The sequence below is a fragment of the Benincasa hispida genome, chromosome 1 (genome assembly GCF_027475165.1).
Source record: "Benincasa hispida cultivar pf3 chromosome 1, pf3_genome.v1.1, whole genome shotgun sequence".
In the NCBI taxonomy this organism is placed as follows: domain Eukaryota; kingdom Viridiplantae; phylum Streptophyta; class Magnoliopsida; order Cucurbitales; family Cucurbitaceae; genus Benincasa; species Benincasa hispida.
The window spans coordinates 30,326,973-30,351,174 of NC_143478.1; the positions used below are offsets into that span (position 1 = coordinate 30,326,973).

Sequence of the window (24,202 nt, forward strand, 5' to 3'; positions counted from 1 at the left end):
TATCGAATTACCTCTTGTCAATTTGAACATTTCAAATCAACACCAAGAACTAATTCTATACTTGAATCCATTGAGCTACCATGGGGACTTTATGGACTTGTAGCTCGAAGCTCTAACAGTACGTGAATAACTGACTAAACTCTTTAGTCAAGGGATCCACCATCTGTTAACTGCCAGGCACTCTACTAAAGATCGATAGCTGAACTCTCCTTACTACAGATATATTATGTGTCCATCTTAACCAATCAACAATGCGACAACCTTTCACAGATCGCTCGTAAGTACAGCTCGGCCAATAACCGTTATGCCCCTGTAGTTACATCTAACTCCTTAAGTACCACAGATCCCTCTAATGAACATAAGTCATAGTCCTACTATGACTGAGTCCACTCTTCCAAAGAGAAGTTGTGGCCACTATGTTCAAGCCCCCAGAATCAGCCCTTAAGGGAGCAATCTATCTACTTACCCCTGCTTCGGGGAAGGAGTGAATTCCATCTTGTGTATTGAGTTCCCAGCTCCCAAATCAGACAAGTCCCCAAAAAGGTAGGCATGTTGAGTTGACAATCTGGCCACTCTCACCCATACTAGTCAAAGGATCACCCTTAAAGACAGAAATTCCCAAAAATACTCAGGATTGAGGTTGTGTCACCTATGGTCGTTTAGGTGAGATGTAAGTCTTCAGTATCAACAATGTTATATACAGAGTCTAGTAATCTCGTGGTCCAGTCTTGTACAAACTCTTTGAATAGGACACCCCCACTCGCATGTCTCCACATGAATGGTCAGGATCTACCATCTGTAATAATTTATAACACTTGCAAACCCCTACAAAGCGGGTCGTATCCGTACTGTCACCAGAATCAGGTGTCTCACCTTAATCCTTATACTACAGACCTATTTAGTTTATCACTTAAGGCGATCCACTTGTATATCTCATATACATGCTTAAGTTGACATAAGATAACCATAGAGCTTTGTTGATTGGATATGAGTAAATGCCAAAATGAAATAAAAATTATTTTATTCATAAACAATGTGTATAATTACAAACAACGAGACTCTGGGAGAATTAGGACACCAATCCCAACACCTCCACCTACAATTCCACTCAAACATTGATGGTTTGGTGTCATTTTTTTGTGCAATTTGATTGCACATTGTTCTTCTATAAAAATGAAGGATTAATTTGCTAAAAAGGCTAATGCAATTCTAAAATCTTAATAAAAAATAGTCCTCTTAAGCCTAGACACCAAAACCTTGAAGTTCTCTCCAAATTCCCTTAAATTCCTTCTCATTTTAGATCCCACAATCCAATATAAGGCCAGATAATAGTTGAGAAGGCTCTTGTGGTAGTTTACAATCTGTTAGAGAGGAGAAATCATCTAGAGATTGGAGCAATTGAAGAGTTCTTCAAAGGTTGTTCTCTATAAACCTCATTTTCTTTTTTTATAAACATGCATGCTTAATCTCTAAAATTAATGTAGTTAGAGTGCTTAAGATCCTAATTACTTCCATGTTTTGAATGTCAACATTAATATACCTGACATCTGCCATGCAATGGGGATAGTTAGTAGATATCAATCTAATCCAGGATTAGATCACTAGACTGCTGTTAAAACCATCCTCAAGTATCTTAGAAAAACAAGGGACTACGTGCTTGTGTATGGATCTAAGGATTTGACCCTTACAAGATGCACTGACTCTGATTTTCAGGCTAATGGGGATTCTAAGAAATCCACTTCAGAATCAGTATTTACTCTTAATGGAGGAGTTGTAGTCTAGCGACACACCAAGTAGGGGTGCATTGTTGACTCCACCATGGAGGTAGAATACGTAGCAGCTTATGAAGCTGCCAAGGAGGCCGTTTGACTCAGGAATTTCTTGACTGAACCGGAAGTAGTTCTAGACGTTTCAAGATCTATCACCCTTTACTGTAATAATAGTGGTGTTGTGGCTAATTCCAAATAGCCCAGGAGTTACAAGTGTGAGAAACATAATGAGATCAAATATCACTTGATTCAAGATATTACGTATCGAGGAGACGTGATTGTCACACAGATAGCTTCAACGCATAATGTTGTTGATCCGTTTACAAAGGCCATTACGACTAAGGTGTCCGAGGGTCACCTAGAGAGTCTAGGTCTATGAGACATGCCTCATTTTGTCTAGGGTAATTGGGAGATATTTCTAGGCGCATATTGTATGTCCTAGTTTCTTGTTTTTGTGTACATTATAGTTATTTGTATTTTCTTTTGTACACCCCACTAGCTTTAGGACAAGTGGAAGATTGTTGGGATTGATACCTTAACTCTCGTAGATCTTGTAGTTATAATTGTACTAGACAAAAAATTTATTTATCTAAAAATATAAAGAGGTATTTTATTTATCATTTAGTTGTATTTATCCACAAAAACGAATAAACTAAGATCCAGGGTTATTTTCTGAAATTTAGACATGTATGTAGTGACATACAGACGGATCATATTTAAGTGATAACCTAAATGATATGTAGTAGATGGATAAGGCCAGGTACCTTATCCTGGTGACACTACGAATATGGTCTGCTTTGTAGTTATTACAATTATTGTAAAATACTACAAATTATCTGATCCTGGTCATTCATGTGTAGACATGTGAGTAGAGGTGCTCTATGCAAAGAGTTTGTATAAGACCATACCATGAGATGTATAGTCTCTCTATATAACACCGTTGATAGATGATACTTGCATTTCATCCAGATGACCATAGATGACTTGACCTAAATCCTTAGTGAGTTGTAAACTCCTGCCAATGAAGGTGGTCCTTTGATTTGTATGGGTGAGAGTGGCCAGTTTCACCAATCAATATACCTACCATTTTGGGGATTCGTCTGATGAGGGAGCTAGGAACACAACTACACAAGAAGAAACTCACTCCTTCTCCATAGTTAGGGACTGTAGATAAATTACTTCATTAAGACTTTATTTCGAGGCTTGAACAATATGGTGCCATACCCTCTCCTAGCCGAGAGGGGTTTGGTCATAGTTGGACTATGACTTATGTTCATTAGAGGGATCAGTGGTACTTAAGAAGTTAGATATAACTTTAAGGGCAAAATGATAATTTTGGCCCAGGTGTACTTACGAGCAATTTGTGAAGGGTCAACGTTGTTGATTGGCTATATCCAATGGACATAGAAATATATCTGTAGTGCAAAGAGTGCAGGTGTCTATCTTTATTAGAATGACTGACAGTTAATGGAAGTTGATTAATTTAATCAAAGAGTTTGATTAATTAATTGAGTACTATTGAAGCTTCAAACTATAGGTTCATATGGTCCACTCGTTGGCTCAATTAGGATAAAAACGAGAATCGACTTAATTCGAATTCATTTGAATTGTTCGAATTAATAAAGGAAAATATTTACATAAATTTATATGAGATATAATTTGAGAGAAAATATCAAACTTAATATGAATTTGATTCATATTAAATAATTGAGAGAATTTATTTTTATAATATTAAATTAAATTATATATATAAATTAAATAAAAATTAGTTTTATTTAATTATATGTATGTTTTTTAATTACATAAAATAGGTTGTAAGTATATATTAATTAAATGAAAATTAGTTTATTTAATTATATGTATTTTTTAATTACATAAACCTTTCATTTTCTTCAATAAATTATCTCATTATTATTTGGAAGATGAAAGAAAGGTTTTTTTTTCATCTTTCACTTGCACTATTATAAATATTCCAAAATGTGTTAAAGTTGTAAGGTGTTGAAAATATTGAAGTTATTGAAGGTCTTGAAAAGTGTTTTTCTCTTAAAACAAAATCATTCCCTCTCCAAATTATTCAAAGAAGCCCATAAACTCTCTACAGTTCTCTACCTCATGAATACCGAGGTCTCTACGTGGTGGTGTCTGTTGGTTTTGAACACTTGTTGTTGTGTTTTTTATTGTTCGTATTTGAAGTTTTTGGAGAGGAAATCATTTAGAGACTAATCTTCAAGGGTATTTTTCCGCATCTTTTCTTCTTCTCAATTTATATATATATATATATATGTATACATGCATATCCTTTCACAAATCATGCATACAAAGCCATTTGGGCTATTCACATAAAACATTGGGTCATTGTGAAATCTCTAGAAAGAGACCCTTAAACTCTTTTATAGAAGGCAGCCCACATGTTCACTTTCACGTTAGATGCTTCATCAGGTCTATCTCAATAGACCACTCAAAATGGAGCTATGAAGACTTTAGAGATTATTGTTCGTTGCCATTGTGATTCGAGCTGGGAGTTTATTCTATAAAATAAATTCTAAGTATAAATGATGCGTTGATGCTTTAATGCGTTTATGTAGTTGTAACGTGTTGGTGCGTTAAGGATGTGCAACAGAACGCACGACACTCCTTCTATTGACGTTCAAGTTTTCCTAAACCAGACCCAAGTATAAATCCAGTTTAGGTTCCTGGTAAGTCTAGAGTCGAACTCAGGGATTCAGTTAAACTAACGCAGACCTTGCATTGTAGCTATTGTAGGGGTTTCATAAATATATGAGAGAAATATGTTATTTACACTAAAGTGCTATGCTTGTGCAAGAAGATACAAAATAGTTGAGTAGTGAGTGATGGATCATGCGAAAATGGATTTTAATGTAAGTGGTATGCGTCGGTCTAAGATGAGTGTACACAAACCAGAGTGTGATGTGGATGAGATGGGATGATTTGCTTATCTTTGTTTATGCGTTAGACTTTATTCAACACTTATCAATGAAAATAACATACAAAATCTATCTCTAGGATGCATGCGTCTAACACAGAATGTAATAGACACCAGTAAGTCTATCTCTAGATGTACTAGGCATCCTACTTGATGCTGGCTTATCTATTCTTTCGAATTATCTAAGCTAAGGATGCTTTCACCAATTGATCAAGTCGGCTTAAGCATTTGAAATGAGATTTTACATAAAGTATAAATGCATTCAACATAAACAAGAAATAAACAATGGCAAGTGTGATGGATCAAATATATGAATTTATAAGGAAGCAAATTGTCTTTACAAAAGCAATATTCAATCAAATGAAATGAAAGCGATAAATGAGATGAAAGGAACTGAGTCAAGCTGTAGAGTACAATCTCTTGTATCTCTTTGGCTCAATTCTGTTGTGTACAATCACTTGTGTAGGAGTTGGACGAAGTGTCTTTCTCAAGCTTGGCTTCCTTCGCTCCCTGACCGGCGGTGGTGGTGGTTCTCAACCCTTCTGATCATCTTGGCACCACAGCACAGCTTCTAAAGAACTTCAACTATGACCACACTATTACAAAGAGTGAGAATCTTGATAGATTTCTATACATGTATATGTATGTGTGTTCTGGAGGGACTTCATCTATTTATAGGCATTGGTCATCTCCACTTTGTGATGGGTAGCATTAAAGTCCATGTTCTGGTCAGCCACTTGACACTCAGAAGCTTTTCAGACGCCAACTGCTGCAGGTGCCCATATTTTCAAGTGGTGATTTGACACAAACAACCTTCATCAATGAATCTTCTCTGCGTTGAATTCCCTCCGAACATGGCCCATGCATTAGAACTTTTGCCTGCGACACTTCTTAATGATGCGTTGGCTTCTTGTTGAAATCCTGCAATACAATGCGTTAGTGCCGCAGTATTTGGTAATAAAACTTCTTTTGCATGAGTTTGCTAATGTTTGAGTAATTCCATGCGTTTCTTCTAAAAATGAGGAGATTTTATCATTAAAAACCTTAGTTATTCCAACTTAAGAGCAAAAATAACTTGTATTTCTACAAGTTATCACCACCCCCAAATTTGAACAATGCTTGTCCTCAAACATTCCAAAATAATTCTTTGTTATCTCCATTGTCTTAAGTGTGCAGAATTTGCCTCTCATCATATTCAGTCATAAGCTTGAGATAAGAGTTTGGAAAATGTAACTCAGATTGACTCTTTTCTAAAAGGAATAATGTTTAGTTTCAGATGCAGCAGGCCCTTTATCAACAACTCCTTTCGTTTCTCAAAACATTCCCCTTTTTTTCTAAACCAGCAATGCGTTAGATGCTCTTTTTAAGATAAATTCTGGATAAAAAGAAAAATATGAATTTTTAATTACCCATGCGTTGTTCCAGGTATCCCACTTTCGTTTTGGCTTGCCCCCACGGGTGTCATACGAGCATCCAACTACGGGTGAGAACCCTTCACAACTAAACTCATATCTAATACTCATGCGTTTCAAGATACAACTTTCTTAAACTAGATAGAGAAGTTTTATGGGATGCATTGGTCTAGGAGACTTAACTTCATTTTGTCTAGCTCCCACGGGTGTCATGCGAGCATCCAACTATGGCTAAATGCCTGTTCCAACTTTTTACTCATGTCACTTTGAGGTTTTTCTTTTGAAGTAATGACAGAGGAGTTCCGTTTAACAATTTTCTTATTTTGTTCCCTTTCTTTATGATGTACTCGTTTGATGCATCTTAACTTGAATTTCACTTATCCCCAAATTTGGAGATGAGCTAAATCCTCATTGCTAAAAGAGAAACAAAATTTCGAAAAGGCTTTGAGAGTTCGAAAGGAGTTTTGATTTAAAGCTTGCATGCGTTAGAAAGAAAACATATAGTCTTTTAAGATAAGTTTAGGCCTTGTTGATTTTCCTAACGCCTACTCTATACTTATAGATTTCATATTGTTGATATCATTGAGGTAAGGAAAAGCACAAGACTTAGAAAATAGCTAAAGAACAAAAAAAGAGTATGCTAAGGTCAAATACAAGGAACAAAATGATAGAAATTTCTTATTCATTTTCATGGAATAACATAGAAGCAGAAAAACAAGTCAAACTAATACAAAAGATCATTAAATAAATCAAAATACAAAATAACCCAACACCCCAAAACTCTATTGTGTTGGCGCGTCATCCCTGCGTTCTTCTCTAGGGTCTTCATCCATAAAGCGCAAAGGGTTTCTAAGATGAGTAGGTTGTGGAGGCAGGGCAAACATTCCAACCAAGACCTAATTGATGTACTACGTTGTATAAATGAATTGGTCTTGCATATTTCTTGTTTGCTACCTTAGGTAATCTCTTAGAACCCAGTTTTGTTGCTGAATTCCTTCAATGGATACGGCCAATGGTCTGAGCTGATCACTGATGAAAGTTTTCAACTTTTCAACGTCAGTACTACGTTGAGGTGGTGCTGGTTCTTCACTTCTTCCAATTGGGTCTTCAAAATTTACTGCGTTACTCAATCCTAACCTAGTTGGTTCAAAGATGGTTGAAGGAGGCACAAAATTGGGAATTGGACTTGGTGAGGGCGAAGGAAGGGAACAATGGATGTCTTGATCTATGTTAGTAGGTTCTTGATGCGTTTGATCAAGACTCTCTTCTGGTGGGGCCATTGGTGAGTCATGGAAGGTAAGGTTGAGGCTTGGGCACGCTTCTTCATTTATAAGTTCAAGCTCTGCTTCATAATCTTCAAGCTCTGAAGCTTCATCGCTGTGTTCAACTATCTGGATGCGTCTTCTTTTGGGGGTGCGTTTAGATGATCGAGGTTTGGTTACCACTTCTTTGGGAGGTAAAGCAGGCTGATGCGGCGAACCGCAAAGTAAACGCCTGACTAAATTGATATCTATTAAACCGTCAATCTCTTAATGATCATCCCCTAGAGGGATGCCCTCGTGTTCACACAATGCACAGATCAGCTATGGAAAATACAGTTGTCCTCTTAATTTGGTTTTGATGGCCTTGATCTGATCCCTTATTATTCTTCCCACATCTAAAGGGATGCACTGCATGATACAATAGGTAGCCAAGACGCATTCTTTCGACAACTTTGCTCCATTTCTAGATGTTTGCCACTTGCTTCCAGGCTTGGCTACCACTCTTAATGCATCTCCAAGTTGGCTCGGCGTTGATTGCTCCAAGATGCGATTGCCTTCTGCGTTCAAATTACTATCGATGTTAAACACTTCATTGATCTTATCGGCTGAGAAGCACACTAATACCCCATCAGCAAAGGCTATATTCTTCTCCATGTCAAACTCACTGTTGTAGAACATTCGGACGAGGTTGGGCCAAATTCGTGTGTGCTCAACGCAGAACTGACCCCAACCCATTGTGTTTATTGTTTCTCTTATGTATACTGACAGTGGGTTGCGCTCGGGAAAGAAGCCTTTCTCTACAAGGATATCATTGAACTGGCGCTTTCTTCCCGTGGTCTTCTTAGGTAACGCATCGGTTACCTTGTGTTTGCCCGCCGCATGTTCCTTGGCTTCCCGTGCTTGCTCTCTCAATTCATTCTCCAATTCCCTTTGGAGAGTTGTCTTCCTTCACCCTTGCCTTGCAGGCTGATACTCTTCCAAGTCCTTTTCTAACGCGTCATGCCTTGAGTAAGTCCCACGCATTGCATCCTCAGGACCAAATGCTGATTGCTCATCTTCTTCCTCCAAGATTAATTTTCTCTTCCTTGTCACTCTCTTTTCTTTTGAGAGCCCTTCATTCGCATCGGTTTGGCGTGATTGAGATGCGTCTGAGCCAATTCTCCCTTCTTCTCCATCTTCTTCTTCTAATTCTGCTTTGAGCATAATAGCGTACCGCTCCGCTTCGTCCAATTCAAGTGATGCGTTAGGTGGGTCGAAACGCATTACTTGTTCTTCCTCTTGGCCTTGATTGAGGCTTGCCAAAAGGCACCAAACACTTCTTGCTCGTCCAGTCAAGCCAATTCCGCCAACTCTTCAGGGTTACGCTCTTACGCAGGACTATCAGACCTAGGTGGAGTAAATGGTGGGGTGCCTAATGGGGTATGAGGCCACCCATGTGATGAGATGACGATGGGTGAATACGGCGGTTTGCTTAACGCATCTGATTCGACTGGGTAGATGGTTACTAAGGGTTGGATTGAAAGTGGGGGAGGTGGACGCATGACTAGTGATGGGGCGTTGTGAAGGTAGGCTGGAATAGGGTCATGCGTTGCTCCCACCGGAGTTATGTTAGGAATGAATGGTGGTGGGGCAGGCTTGGTGTATGGCTTATTGGCAGCTGTAGATGACAGACGTTGCCTCAGTTTTGAAGGTGTTTTGGGCTTTGGCTTAGAGGTATTTGGGTTTTGGTTGAAGAGTCTTGGCAGGAAGGGTTGTAATGGCTTTGGTGGTTTTAGAAGAAGGTTTTATGGGTGTTGTGGTAGGTTTCGACCGAGACGGTCGCTGGGAGGTGGAGGTTGCTCTGCTGTGCGTTGGATTAATTTGGACAGAGGGTTTTGAGGTTTTTCGAGGGCTTGGGAGAGGCGAAGTCGAAACAGACGAGGAGAAGAAGAAACTTACCGGCGATTTTTGAAGCTCATGGTTTGGTTTTGACTATCAGATGCAAACGACATTATGGCCAGAGAGGTGCTTGAGTAGATCGGCAGTGAGGGAAAACGAGAGGGCACTAGGTTTTTCTTTTTCTTTTCACAGATGGCTCGAGAGTAAATAAGGAAGAAGGAAAACGAAGCGTTTGGGTCTTTTTATAGGCTGAGAGAGAGAGATAGTGAGGTGACGTCAGGCGGCGCCTGACGTTCCTAATAAATGCAAAGTTGAAGAGACATTCTTGGGTTTCTAAGCACTCGAGTGCTTTGTATTTTCGAGACGTGTCCCTTCAACTGGCCAATATGTTAGACTTAAGTCAGACGCGTCCGTTATTCCCATCCCAATTATACACAATTTTTTTTAAAAAAAAAAAACAAGTAAAATTTCTAACTTATGAAGGCAATAATAAAGAACAATCAATCTTAAAACACAGACAAACAAACAAACCAACAAACTCAAACGCATTGGTAAAATACATAATGCAAAAAAAAAAAAAAAGAACAAGGAAAGAGGAAGCGTCCTTGGAATACATATCGATGCGAACGCAGGGATGCTTCGACGTGGGCCTCAGCTAGCTTCGCGTAGCGCGAGAGATGACTTTTGACGTTCCATGCCATCTTCAAAGTATGGCTTCACTCTTTGGTCATTTACTTTGAACGCGTTGGTGCCATCCTCCCGTGTTAATTCCACTGCTCCATATGGAAAGACTGTTTTAATGATAAAGGGTCCTGACCACCTGGATTTTAACTTCCCTGGGAACAAACGCAAACGTGAATTGAACAATAGAACTTTTTGGCCAACAACAAGCTCTTTCTTACTGATGTGTTGGTCGTGCCAACGTTTTGTCTTCTCCTTGTATAGCTTATTGTTCTCGTGTGTGTTCAATCACCACTCCTCAAGCTCATTGAGCTGAAGTTTGCGTTGAGCGCCCGCGATGTCCAAGTTCAAATTTAGCTTCTTAACTGCCCAAAAATCCTTGTGCTCCAACTCTAAAGGTAAGTGACAAGCCTTTCCAAATACTAGAGAGTATAGAGATATACCTATGGGTGTCTTGTAGGCAGTTTTGTAGGCCTAGAGCGCTTCATCCAGCCTTTGTGCCCAGTCCTTCCGCGATGCGTTGACAACTTTCTCCAGGATAGATTTTATTTCTCGATTGGATACTTCAACTTGACCGTTTGTTTGTGGGTGGTAAGCGATAGAGATCTTGTGCCTAACATTATATTTGGCAAGTAATTTAGAAATGATGCGATTAATGAAATGCGTACCTTCGTCACTTATCAGGGCTTTTGGCGTTCCAAAACGTGTGAAGATATTCCTGGTAAGAAATTTAGAGACAATGGATGCATTCTTTCTGGCATAAGCTACTACTTCTATCCACTTTGATACATAGTCTACTGCAAGCAGGATATATTGTTGCCCGCAGGACAGGGGAAAAGGTCCCATAAAATCAATGCCCCAAACATCAAACAGCTCAACTTCAAGAATATTTTTCAAGGGCATTGCGTCCCTTGATGAAATACAGTCGTTGGTAGGGGTCACATTTATGAACAATCTTTGAAGAGGGTGGGTCAGAAGTATCCACTTTAAAGGACCTTCGCTGCGGTTCTTTGCCCACCGAAATTCCCTCCGTAAGGAGAGTCATGACACTTAGCCAAGATGCGTTGTGTTTTCTCCTCCGGAACGCATCGACGCATTATGGAATCAAGGCCTTATTTATAGAGAAACGGTTCATCCCAAAAATAAAATTTGCTGTCATGTACTAATCGTTTCTTCTGTTGAGAGTTGAAGTTCCTAGGGAATTGCTTGGTAGTTAAGTAATTAACTATGTTCGCATACCAAGGTTCCCTACCTTCAACTCTAAACAGGCTTTCATCAGGAAATGCGTCTTTAATTTCACTTTCTTGATCTTGCATTTCTTGATTTCTAGCCTGGACAGGTGGTCAGCCACCTAATTCTTGGTTCCCTTTTTGTCCTGAATATCAATATCAAATTCCTGTAACAACAGCACCCAACTTATTAATCTTGGCTTCACGTCCTTTTTACTCATCAGGAACTTTATGGCTGAGTGATCGGTATAAATGGTGGCTAACACACCAACTAAGTAAGATCTAAACTTCTTGATGCCAAACACTACAACCAACATTTCTTTTTTAGTGGTTGTGTAGTGTTCCTTAGAGTCATTCAGTGTTTTGGACGTGTAAGAGATGGGATGTATCAAATTTCCCTTTTTCTACCCTAACATTGTTCCTACTGCAACATCACACGCGTCGCACATGAGAATAAAACGCTGCATCCAATCTGGTGCTATTAGTACCGAAGCTGTCGTCAACGCATATTTCAATGTTTCAAACGCGTCATAGAAGTCTTCATTAAAATCGTAGGGCCGGTTCGCCTCTAGTAATGTGCTCAGAGGTCGCGTAATTTGAGAGAATCCTTTACGAACCTTCGATAGAAGCCAGCATACCCTAGAAAACTTCACAGCGCATTAACATTTGATGGAGGTGGAAGTTTTACTATGACATCTATCTTGGCTTCATCTACTTCCAACCCAGCTTTAGATACTTTGTGGCCTAAGACAATTCCTTCAGTCACCATGAAGTGACATTTTTCCCAATTCAGCACAAGGTTTGTTTCCTCGCATCGAGCGAGGACGGCCTCTAAATTATCTAGGCATGATTGGAATGAGTCTCCAAAGACTGAGAAATCGTCCATGAAGACTTCAATGGTCTTTTCTAAGAAGTCGGAGAAGATAGCCATCATACACCTTTGGAATGTTCCAGGTGCATTACACAGCCCGAAGGGCATGCGTCTGAACGCAAATGTTCCAAAGGGACAGGTAAATGTTGTCTTCTTCTGATCTTCTGGGTCAATCAAAATCTGGTTATAACTAGAGTATCCATCAAGAAAGCAATAAAATTCCTTGCCCGCAAGTCTGTCAAGCCTTTGGTCAATGAAAAGAAGGCGGAAGTGGTATTTCTTAGTTGTTGCGTTGAGCTTTCTATAGTCCATACAGATGCGCCAGCCCGTGACAGTCCTCAAAGGTATGAGTTCATTATTGCTATTGATTATCACAGTTGTTCCCTCTTTCTTGGGAATGCAGTGAACTGGGCTTACCCAACTACTATCGAATATTGGATAGATGACTCCCGTGTCTATCCATTTTAAAATTTCTTTCTTGACCACTTCTTTCATTATGAGGTTCAGCCTTCTTTGAGGCTCAATCGATCCTGACATCCCTTCTTCTAGCCTGATCTTATGCCTGCAATAAGATGGGCTGATACCACGGATATCCGCTAGCATCTAACCTATTGCACGCATGTGCTTTTTCAGCATCTGCAAGAGAGAGTGCTCGTTAGACTCAGTAAGATTCGCAGAAGTGATCACAGGTAAAGTTTTGTTTGTTCCAAAGAAGGCATATATCAGGTGACTAGGTAATGGTTTCAACTCAAGTTCTAGTGGTTTCTCAAGTGATGGACGTGTTGGTTTCTTCCGCCGCTCACTCAGATTTGGTGACTCTGGTTTTTTCAGGTTCTCCTCCAACGCGAGGACCTCGTATACATAGGTCTCTTCTTCAGGCAACGCTATACTGCTTAGTTGACAATCTTAACACATTAAACTTCACCTCTTGATTATCTACGTGCATAGTTAATTCTCCTTTATACACGTCGATTAAAACTTTCCCAGTAGCTAAGAAGGGGCGTCCAAGGATAATTGATACCTCCTTATCTGCTTCATAGTCCAAGATGATAAAATCTGCTGGGAATATGAAGTTGTCAACCTTTACCAGAACGTCTTCAATATTTCCTTCAGGATACTTGATTGTTCTGTTAGCGAGCTGAAGAGTAACAAAAGTGGGTTGTACTTCACCAATTCCCAGTTTCTTAAAGATTGGGAGTGGCATGAGATTAATGCTAGCTCCCAAATCGCACAATGCATGTCCCACATCCAGCCCTCCTATCGAGCAAGGAACTGTGAAGCTCCCAGGGTCTTTATGTTTCTTGGGTAGGTTGTTGCTTACTAACGCGTTACACTCCTACGTTAGTGTGATTACCTCCGTCTTGCTGACTCTTTTTTTCTTTGTCAAAATGTCCTTAAAATTTTTTACATATTTTGGCATTTGCTCCAAGGCCTCTATAAGTGGAATATTGATATGCAATTGCCTCAGGAGCTCAAGAAAGCTCTTGAATTGTTGTTCATCATGCTTCTTCATCAAACGTCTAGGGAATGGTACGTTCAGCGGCATTGCAGGTTTTCCCACGTTAGATGTACTTGGTTCTGAATGGCTTGTGGTCTCAGGCGTTCTTTCTTCTACTGCCATTGAACGTGTGTTGCGTTCTTTTAAAGGACTATTGTTTCTTGGATTCATTCTTCTTTCTTCAAAAGCTCTTCCACTTCGCAATGTCACCGCGTGACATTGCTTCTTTCCATTGTTTTTCCCAGGTGTTTCAGTATTGCTAGGTAGAACTCCAGGCTGCCTATTTTTCAACTCGCTCGCTATCTGCCCTACCTATTTTCGAGGTTTCTGATAGACGACGCCAAGCTTTTCAACAATGCGTCATTCTGGGCTATGTACTCCTTTAATAGGTTTTCAAGTGGAGATCCTGAGCTCGACACCTATCCTCCTCTATTAAAGGACTATTGATGTGGCTGATGTATTTGTTGAAATGCAAGTGGCGGTCCTTGCCTTTGCTATTGGTTCGCCCCTGGGTGGTGCTTCTGATGATTTCCTCCTATCCAAGAAAAATTTGGATGGTTCCTCCATCCAGGATTATATGTATTGGAAAATAAGTTGTTTTTAATGAAGCATACTGACTGAGGATTTTGTGGGCATCCAGCATAGGAATGAGGATATCCACAGCCCACACAGCTAACCATGGGCTGCCCAAACGCTTCTACCTGATTCACCTTCTGCTGATTTGATGCGTTGCCTAATGATATGTTCTACAAAAGGCTGGTCATCATAGCCACTTGTGCAGAAAGTGTGGCTATTGCGTTGGAATCGATAGAATTAACATTATGAGGTCTCTTCTTCTTGTCAACTCTTTCATCATACGTATCGTCCACCCATTCTATGTTGTGCTTAGCAATGTGGTCTAATATCTCTTTAGCCTTAGTGTAAGATTTATCCATAATTCCACCAGTTTCCGCTGCGTCGGCTGCCATCTGCGATGCTTTATTCAATCCACCATAAAATTTTTTACCAATCCCTTAAAACGCTCCCATACGGCGATTAAGGTCTCAGCTTCTTCTTGTTCAAAGTTAATAATCTCTTGACGCCTCCTCGCATTGGTGGTAGGTAGGAAGTATTTTTGCATAAATTTCTCCACCAACTTCTCCCAGGTGGTGATTTTACCAGGCTTCAGTGAGCTTACCCATTGTTTTGCATCATCACGCAAAGAATAGAGGAACAAAAGACAGCCTAATCGCCTCTGGGGTGATTCCAGGAATCACAAATGAATTATACGTTTCCAGGAAACGCTTCATGTGGGCGTGAGGATCTTCACCATGACCACCCTCAAATTGTCCAGCAGTCTGGAGCATTTGAAGCATTACAAATTTCATCTCGAACCTCATCCCATCTGGCATTGGGTATATGATTCCTGGAGAGAAATCATACAGTACAAGGGACGCGTATTCCCTCATGGGACACGTGCTGCTGTTCGCCATTAGGATCGGATTTTGTGCAGCATGAGCTAGTTGCTGAGCTAAGTTCTGATTTGCCTGTTCTTCCGCCATTGCTCGTTGCCTGTTCTGTTATCTGAGAATTTGTTGCCTCAACCTTCAACGATGATTAGATCGGTTTCTACGTCGGAAGGTCCTTTCAATCTCAGGGCCGTATATGAATTCAGGAGTGCTCTCCCTGCTCATAAACGTTCACAAGCTTAGGCTTGGCATGTAATACTCCTTCGACTGAAGTGTTCCTACAAAAGATACATCAAAATTTCTGGTTAGTTTTGTTTCTGAATCCCTGGCAACAGCGCCAAAAACTTGTTCGTTGCTATCGTGATTTGAGCTGGGAGTGTATTGTATAAAATAAATTGGAAAAATAAGTTCTAAGTATAAATGATGCGTTGATGCTTTGATGCGTTTATGTAGTTGTAACGCGTTGGTGTGTTAAGGATGTGCAACAGAACACACGACACTTCTTCTATTGACGTTCAAGTTTTCCTAAACTAGACCCAAGTATAAATCTAGTTTAGGTTCCTGGTAAGTCCAGGGTCGAACTCAGGGATTCAGTTAAACTAATGCAGACCTTGCATTGTAGCTATTGTAAGGGTTTCATAAATATATGAGAGAAATATGTTATTTACACTAAAGTGCTATGCTTGTGCAAGAAGATACAAAATAGTTGAGTAGTGAGTGATGGATCATGCGAAAATTGATTTTAATGTAAGTGGTATGCGTCGGTCTAAGATGAGTGTACACAAACCAGAGTGTGATGTGGATGAGATGGGATGATTTGCTTATCTTTGTTTATGCGTTAGACTTTATTCAACACTTCTCAATGCGAATAACATACAAAATCTATCTCCAAGATGCATGCATCTAACACAGAATGCAATAGACACTAGTAAGTCTATCTCTAGATGTACTAGGCGTCCTACTTGATGCTGGCTTATCTATTCTTTCGAATTATCTAAGTTAAGGATGCTTTCACCAATTGATCAAGTCGGCTTAAGCATTTAAAATGAGATTTTACATAAAGTATATATGCATTTAACATAAACAAGAAATAAACAATGGCAAGTGTGATGGATCAAATATATGAAATTATAAAGAAGCAAATTGTCTTTACAAAAGCAATATTCAATCAAATGAAATGAAAGCGATAAATGAGATGAAAAAAACTGAGTCAAGCCGTAGAGTACAATCTCTTGTATCTCTTTGGCTCAATTATGTTGTGTACAATCACTTGTATAGGAGTTAGACGAAGTGTCTTTCTCAAGCTTGGCTTCCTTCGCTCCCTGACCAGCGGTGGTGGTGGTTCTCAACCCTTCTGATCATCTTGGCACCACAGCACAGCTTCTAAAAACTACAACTATGACCACACTATTACAGAGAGTGAGAATCTTGATAGATTTCTATACATGTATATGTATGTGTGTTCTGGAGGGACTTCATCTATTTATAGGCATTGGTCATCTCCACTTGGTGATGGGCAGCATTAAAGTCCATGCTCTGGTCAGCCGCCTGACACTCAGAAGCTTTTCAGACGCCGCCTGCTGCAGGTGCCCATATTTGCAAGTGGTGATTTGACACAAACAACATTCATCAATGAATCTTCTCTGCCTTGAATTCCCTCCGACGCATGGCCCATGCGTTAGAACTTTTGCCTGCGACACTTCTTAATGATGCGTTGGCTTCTTGTTGAAATCCTGCAATACAATGTGTTAGTACCGCAGTATTTGGTAATAAAACTTCTTTTGCATGAGTTTTCTAATGTTTGAGTAATTCCATGCATTTCTTCTAAAAATGAGGAGAATTTGTCATTAAAAACCTTAGTTGTTCCAACTTAAGAGCAAAAATAACTTGTATTTCTACAATTTATCAATTATCCATAAAATCTATTGCAATAGACCACCCAACATAAAGGGGCTATGGATCACTCACAAATTATCCATCAAGCCTATCACAATAGACCACCCAAAATAAAGGGTTATGGATCACACTAAGGGTTTGACTCCCATACTAGTTGAAGACTATAGAATTACTCTCCTTGTTAGGCCTTTGGTGAAAGGATCATCTGCTAAATTCGTCCTAGACCTTATATACTCTAAAGAGATAATTTCTTCCTTCAACAGTTGTTTCATAGCTCCATGTCTCAGGTGAATATGCCTTCTTTTGCCATTATACACACTGTTCTTGGCAATACCTATGGCAGGCAGTGAATCACAATGCAGAGATATTGGTACAAAAGCCCCCCAAAATGGCACGTCCCCTAATAGACTTCTTAGCCACTTTACTTCTTGTCCAGCTAGCTCAAGTGCTATAAACTCTAACTCCATTGTGGATTGTGTTATAGAAGTTTGTTTAGCTAATTTCCATGAAATAGCTGCTCGACCTAGTATAAATACGTATAAACTAGTGGAATTTACTTCGTCATTATTTGTTACCCAGTTTGCATCACAATATCCTTCTAGCACTGCAAGAAAATTATTGAAATGCAGACAAAAGTCTATTATACCTCTGAGGTACCTTAGCAAATGACAAAGTGTTGTCCAATGATCCTTATCAGGATTATGAGTGTATCTACTCAGTCTACTTACAACATTGCAATATCGGGTTTAGTATAGTTCATTAAAAAAAATAACATTGCCAATAATTTTTTCATAATTAGGCTGAGAGAAACTTTTACCCTTATTCTTCTTAAGACTAATACTAGGATCATAGGGTATTTTTATAGGTGTAACATCAAAACTTTCAAATCTTTTTAACAACTTTCCAATATAGTGTGATTGATATAAAGAGAAACCATTTTCAGTTTTTCTTATCTTAACACCAAGTATCACGTCAGTTTCACCTAAATCTTTCATTTCAAATTGTGAGGATAGAAATAACTTGGTATCGTTGATTATTTTATGTTTGTACCAAAGGTCAACATATCATCAACATACAAATAGATAATTACACAGTCAGCTTTAAATGACTTTGAGTAAATATTAGTGTCAGAACAGTTTACCTTAAAACCATTGTTTACTAAAGTGTTGTTAAATTTTTCACACCATTGTTTAGGAGCTTATTTTAAACCATAAAGAGATTTTGCAAATTTACAGACCTTTTTTTTTATCAGCAACAATAAAGCCTTCAGATTGTGTCATATATATTTCCTCTTCTAAGTCCCCATTGAGGAATGTCGTCTTGACATCCATCTGATGTATTAGAAGGCCACGTATCACAATATAGGCTATCAAAGCTCTAATAGTGGCTATTTTAGTCACAGATGAATAAGTATAAACATAATCTATACCTTGATTTTATGTGTATCCCACAACCACTAGTCTAGCCTTAAACTTATCATTATACCATATGGTTTCATTTTCTTCTTAAAGATCCATTTACACCTAATGGATTTTTTTTCTTTGGGTAGTTCCACTAATTCCCATTTTTGATTCATAACTAAAGATTTGAATTCACTCTTGATTGCCTCTTTCCAAAAACTAGAATCTACTGAACGTATAGTTTCTTGATAGGTTTTTTGATCCTCATCTATTAATTACATGCAAGCAAATTGATCATCTATTTTATCTAAATTTTCAACTAGAAATGTAATTAGAAAATCAGGTCCAAAATCCTTACTAACCCTTTGTCTTTTACTTCTAACGCTAAATTTTCCCAAAATTCTTACTAACACTGAATTTTCAAATGTGTTATTAGGGCTAGAAAGAGAGAATTCAGATATTTGATTGATGCTTGAAGTACTAGCAATTTAATCATTAAGTGAATTATCTACTGATTTATCACCAGTTTCAATCATGGGAAAAACATGCTAAAAAATACAATATCCTATATTCATACACTGAATTATCACTTAAACACATAAACTTATATGCAGCACTATTATTTGCGTAACCAATGAAAATGCAATCAAAGTTTTAGATCCTATCGCGGGTTTCTTGAATTCTTGATATGCTATCTTAGCTAAGCTCCCCACACTCTTAAGTAATCTAGATTAGGTGGATAACCCTTCCATAACTTATTGGGAGTCTTATCTGGGTTTTTTAGGAGTCTTGTTAAGAATAAAACAGGAAGACAGTACACCTTCCCTCCACATGTTATTGGATAATCCATAACTTAATAACATAGCATTCATCATTTCTTTTAAAGTTCTATTTTTACATTCTACTATGCCATTTTGTTGAGATGAATATGGAGTAGTTACTTCATGAAGGAAGCGTTAATTTCACATAATTCCTTAAAGAAATTGTCACTATATTCCTCCTCTATCAGATCCAATTCGTTTTATTTTTCTATCTAATTGATTTTCTACTTTAGCTTTAAATTTCACAAACATGTTACTAGCTTCATCCTTTAATTTTAGAAAGTAAATTTTTGTATATCTAGAATAATCATCAACAAAAGAAATATAATATTTTTTTACCATATCTACTCATAGTGTTTTCAAAATCAGCTAGATTTGTGTTAATTGGATCAAGTAATTATATACTACATGTTGTTATTGATTTAAAAGGCTTTTTCACAAATTTTGTTTCTACACAAATTGGGCATCTATTGTTTTCATATGAATCATATACATTAATTAGATGCAAATTTTAAAGCCTTTTAATTGATGTAACATTAACATGTCCTAATCTACCATGCCACAAATCAAGTAATTAAACTATATAAGCAAAATGAAAGGCATTTTCATTCATAGAAATAAAAGCAGATACAACATTCAGAATAAACAGACAATCATATAGATATCCCTTACCAATAAAGTCATCATTTTTTATGATGATAACCTTGTCAGCTTAAAAAAAAAATCCTAAGTTCCACTTTGTTCAATAGACTCCCCGACCCTAGATTCCTAAGCAAAGAAGGAACATACAATACATCACTATGGGATGGAGTTTTTTCATAAGTAAGTTTCAATAAAATATTCCCTTTCCCAAGAACACCAGTAGTTGTTGAATTTCCCATGAGAACACATTCACCATTGTCGGTGTCTTGGAAGTCGTGGAAAAGATCCTGATTTGAGTATAAATGTCTTGATGCACCAATGTCCAAGATCCAATCAAACTTGTTCTCCACCAGATTTGCCTCCACAACCACTACAGGAACGATATCGTTCTCGACAACGTTGGCCTGTGGGAATGGTTTAGCAGCATCAGAATTTTGATTGACCTTTCCTTTCGTTGGATGCATTGGTAGGATTTATGTCCGAGTTACCCATAGACATAACAGTTCACTTTGGATTTCTCTATTCGTCCACCAGCAGCCATAAATTGACCCTTCTTCTGTGATGTCTTTGTTGTTTGTTTTTCTTTGTTTTTTAACCTATCTTTCACATTTGAAGATTCAACAAGGTTAGCATTAACTGAATTAACAGATAAAGAATTCATCCTATCTTTCTGTCCGTTCATCTCTTCAGCGCACATGTGACTAATCAACTTTTGCAGTGTTAAATCTTTCTCTTTGTGCTTCAGGTAGTTACTGTAGACACTCCAAGATGGTGAAAATTTTTCAAGCAACACATTTGCTTGAAGAATCTTGCACATCTTCATGCCTTTATACAGAACATTGGATACTAAATTTTCATCTCGTGAACTTGCTCCACACTGTTTTGTCATCCAACTTCTTGAACTGCACCCATTTGCCAACTATGTATTTTCTTCTGGCTATGTTATTGCCTCCGTATATGGATTCCAAGGTATTCCAGATAACTTTTGCAAATTTTTGGATGACGAACATATCAAATAAATAATTTTTTATGTGGTTGAGTAGGTGGCCACGAATAGTTTTGTTGTCTTTCTCAAACTTGTCAGCATCCATGGTGTGAAGTGAATTAATAGTGGCTTCCTTGGAGGTTGCTGGATCAATGATGGCAGCAGCTGTTGGGGTTGATGCCCTACATCTCGTAGGGTTCTTTAGTTTGTAGTTGTAATGTACAAATAATTTATTTATGTAATAAAATATTTGACGTTTTATTTCGAAATTAATTACATTAGCCACAAACTAATAAACAACATCCAATGTTATTTTATAGCTTAAACTTGTATCTAGAGACATATGGGTGGATCATGTTTAAGTGATAACCTAAATGGTCTGTAGTAGATGGATAAGGCTGAATACCTTATCCTGGTGACACAACGAGTATGACTCATTTTATAGATGTTACGATTGTTGTAAACTGCTATAAATGATCTGATCATGATCATTCATGTGGAGACATGTGAATGGAGATATTCTATATAAAAGAGTTTGTATAGGACTAAATCACGAAATGTTTAGTCTCATTATATAACGTCGTTCATAATAAAGACTTACATTTTACCAGGATGACCATAAGTAACATGACCTAAATCTTGAGTGAGTTATGAATTCCTGCCTATGAAGGCAGTTCTTTGATTTGTATGGGTGAGAGTAGTCAGATCACCAACTCAACAAGCTTACCATTTTGGAGATTCGTTTGATTGGGTAGCTGGGAACACAGCTACATAAGAAGGAATTTACTCATTCCCCAACATCGGAATAAGTAGATAAATTGCTCCCTTGAGGGCTGATTCTGGGGCTTGAACAATGTGGCGTCACGCACTCTCCTAGCTTGAGAGGGATTTGGTCATAGTTGAACAATGATTTATTGTTCATTAGAGGGATCTATGGTACTTAAGAAGTTAAATGTAATTATAAGGGAAAAACGGTAATTTTGGCCTAGCTGTACTTATGAGCAATTTGTGAAGGGTCATCATACTGTTGATTAGTTATATCCAATGAACACAAAAATATATTTGTAGTGCAAATAGTGTAGCTGGCGGTCTTTAGTGGAGTGCTCGTTAGTTAACGGATGATGAATAATTTAAATTAAAGAGTTTAATTAATTATTCACGTATCGTTGAAGCTTCGAGCTATAAGTCCATGAGGTCCCCTCGGTATCTCAATGTGGTCTAACGAGAATCAGTTTTTGGATTAATTTTAATTTTTCAAATTAATTGAGAGAATTAATTATATGTGATATAATTAATTTAATTTAATTATATATGATATAATTAGAATTTATGAGAGAAAATAAGTATTTGAATATGATTCAAATATTAATTATATGAATTGGATTCATATGGTTAAAATTTATATAATTGTGATTTATATTAAAAGTCATTGGTGAGAGAAAGGTATACTATATTTGATATAACATATAGTTTAATATATATTATATGATAATGAATATATATTAAATAATTTTAAATAAATAAATAAATTTAATTTATTTTATTTTTGAATTAATGTTATTTGGGAGGGAGTTGTAACTCTCTTCCCCCTCTTTCTCTCTAGATTGTGTATGTGGGTTGGTTACACTTTCTTCTCCTCTGCGGCTGAAGAAAAGAAACAAAGATTTTTTTTTTATTTTTTATTTTTTGTGTTATGATATCCCAAGCTTTCCCTGCATTTCTTTTCTTCTCCTCTCTCAATCCCTTCCCTTACCAAAATAGTCAGAGTTCACTCCTCCTAGATTCTCATACAGAGAATACCGAGGTTGCTTTTGTGGTAGTGCCCTTTTTGGTGTTCGTGTTTTTCACAGTGAAGAGGAAACGGAAGATTTCGTTCTTCAAGGGTAAGTCTTCTATTCCCTTTTTCTCTTCTTAGTTTCTCAAGCATGTTTTATGTTTTGTTTAATTAAATGCATGATCTATTCTATTTCTCTGTAAAATTGCGTTTTGTAATTTTTTTAGAATTGGGACGATCTGCTTCTGCTATGAACCCTTCACAAGGATCCTTTAATTGGTATCAGAGCGGAATTTTGGCCCAATTTTTTCCAAAATTTCATATTAATTTTTACAGTTTTTGGTGGGATTTAAGTATTTTGTAATTTTTCATTTGATGAATGTTTAAGAACGTGGATGTTTGAAATTATTGGATAATTTACGAGATTGGCACTGTTAGTTTACTACTTTCAATTTACAAATTTGTTTGTAAAGACCCATGTTTTGGGCTTATTTATTTGCGATCGAGTCTGTAATATAAAGTTTTGAGTCGCTTGTGCTGTTCCTGGTGAGTTTTAGAGGAATTTCAAAGCAAGGCTACGATGAGGAAGAAAGCTTTTGCTAAGAGATCATGTAGTTTTTTATACGAGATCACGTAGCGTTTGCTACGAGATCTGCCAGTGTTTGCTACGAGATTTGCTAGTTTTTCCTACGAGATCGTGTAGCATTTGCTACGAGATTTGCTAGCTTTATGCTACGAGATCGTATAGCGTTTGCTACGACATCTGCTAGTGTTTGCTATAAGATCTGCCAGTGTTTGCTACATGATCTGCCAGTGTTTACTACGAGATCGCTGCTGAGGTATCGTTGGTGGATGGTTCGGTACGAGCGGTTCAAGGCTTGGTTCACTTGTTTCGAACCAGATGACTTTTATCTTGTAATAGATAGTTACTTTGGTTAATTAAATTAATATAAGTGTTATACTAATTTAATTAGTTGTTTAGGTGTCCAATCTCGATCCAATAATTTTTTTATGTATTTGATGTATGATTTATTTTTAATATTATATGTCCTAATGTGTGTAATATAGTAAAAATCCCACCATAGGTTATGCATTTAATTTTATGCATAATTTATATTATAAGTGTTATAATATATATAATTGCATGATTTAATTAATATAGCATGCTCATGCATCATATAATATAAGTGTTATACTATATGTTTGGATGCATTAATAACATTGCCATGCATCATTTATATTATAAATATTATAATATACAGTTTTGAATATGAATGGATGATTGTTATTAATTATATCATTACATTATTATATAATTATTATATATAGTTAGTAATGAAATGGAAATGCATGAAGCATGACATTAGCTTGGGTAATTTATAATTGTTATAATTTACTAAGTATGTCATTCGATACAATTGATTGGTTTTAATTTTGTTTCATTTTTTTTATAATTGTTATAATTAAATGAATTTAGAAATTAAAATCAATAATTTAGAATTATATGCAAACCTCAGGTTAAAATGATCTTTTAAAACTGTTTTAAAATATGATTCACATAGACCTAAGATCTATTTCTAATGAGATTAGAAATCTTAGTTGAATCTTTTAATCAGTTTAATAGGATTAAATTGATCTTAATAAAATATTAACAATGTAACAAATATATCTATAAGGGATCTTTTGACTAAG

The 24,202-nt window shown here is 37.3% G+C and overlaps 1 long non-coding RNA gene across 5 annotated transcripts in view; it reads left to right on the forward strand.

Moving 5' to 3' along the window:
• Positions 1 to 23,667, forward strand: part of LOC120067380 (uncharacterized) — a 43,979-nt gene extending 20,312 nt beyond the window's left edge. The window contains exons 5-6 of one of the 5 annotated variants that reach the window (XR_005478983.2): positions 22,518 to 22,619; positions 22,738 to 23,667. This is a non-coding gene — a long non-coding RNA (uncharacterized LOC120067380). Of the gene's footprint in view, positions 1 to 20,469; positions 20,721 to 20,794; positions 21,287 to 22,339; positions 22,358 to 22,517; positions 22,620 to 22,737 lie in introns of those variants that run through there. The other 4 variants (XR_005478982.2, XR_005478981.2, XR_005478980.2 and 1 more) reach the window with 4 other exon arrangements.
• The last annotated feature ends 535 nt before the right edge of the window (positions 23,668 to 24,202 follow it).